The sequence below is a fragment of the Hyalella azteca genome, unplaced genomic scaffold (genome assembly GCF_000764305.2).
Source record: "Hyalella azteca isolate HAZT.00-mixed unplaced genomic scaffold, Hazt_2.0.2 contig16748, whole genome shotgun sequence".
Classification (NCBI taxonomy): domain Eukaryota; kingdom Metazoa; phylum Arthropoda; class Malacostraca; order Amphipoda; family Hyalellidae; genus Hyalella; species Hyalella azteca.
The window spans coordinates 288659-290108 of record NW_025946557.1 but is presented as its reverse complement, the minus strand read 5'-3'; positions in this window follow the sequence as shown (position 1 = coordinate 290108).

The following is a 1450-nucleotide window of genomic DNA, read 5'->3' as shown; positions in this document are numbered from 1 at the left end:
GATCTATTATACGGGATTAAATATAACGGATCTATCATACGGGATTAAATATAACGGATGTATCATACGGGATGTTTCGTCACGTTTCTCCCGGATCCTCTATATCCTCCTCCACGTCGTGACGAGAGCAAACTTTCTGCTTATTTACACGATTTAATTACTCATATTATTATTATTCATAAGAACACAGCACAACCGGACACCCTATTGTTTCCACGCAGTCACTGCTGCATTGTTCATGACTGAACTAAGCTTACCTATTGCTCCTTCGGGAGGTACAGTATAGATTCTACACTATAGAATTTCTAACACGTTCTATATTATAGAACGTGTTAGAAAATGCATCAGCAGCTCTTACCCTTGCTCTGCCTTGCATGCAAATGTGCCCGTCTCCCTCTGCAGTAGATATACGATAGATATATTATATATATGCACTCGAATTATTGAACTAATATCGTTGTATACCGTTAGGTATACGGTATACAACGGTATACTAATACCGTTGTATTAGTACAATAATGTGATTAGTGTACTAATACAACAATCAAATTATATTGTATTGGTATAAGCTAACCTAACCTTGTACCCTCGCTAAGTGTCTAGTTAGTGCCCTTCGGTAAACCTTTATAACTCTAATTATAACTAATCAAATTAAGCTCGTTATGGCGCAGTGATTTGGATCACCACGATTGGAACTGCGAATTGGTGGTTCGAAACTCGCAACAAGTTATGAAAAAAATTTCTTCGAAACAGGCAAGGTGACCGGGTTTTCAAGAATCTGCGACAGGCAACATGGCTCAATCAAACCTGATGATATATCATATCATTACTATATTACGAGTATGACCTATGCACATGACCATAGCTAATGATATCAATATTAATATAATTATTTGCTTTTCATCATTAGTTACTATTAGTATATTATCACTTGCTTCATTAATATTATAGCATCATTATTATATTAATAAACATAATGATATGACCAAAGAGTGGCTGGACATGATCTGTATGAACTCCTTGACCTGTGTACCCTCTGACACTGAGGGCAGAGTGCCAGTGCAGTGGCACTTGAGGCGTGGCTCTCCCCTCAGTTCGCCCTCACTGTGTTTGATTTGTCGGCTTTCTTGTCCACGTTTTGCTGTTGCCGGGCTATCAGATGTCAGATTTTCAGCTCAAACTGCGATACGGACATATGAACGGCCGTACTGATGCTAAGAATGGCTGTACTGACACTAGGAACGGCCGTACTTACGCTAAGAATGGCCGTATTGACGCTAGGAATGACCGTATTGACGCTAGGAATGGCCGTATTGACGCTAGGAATGGCCGTACTGACGCTAGGAATGACCGTATTGACGCTAGGAATGACCGTATTGACGCTAGGAATGACCGTATTGACGCTAGGAATGGCCGTATTGACGCTAGGAATGGCCGTACTGACGCTAGG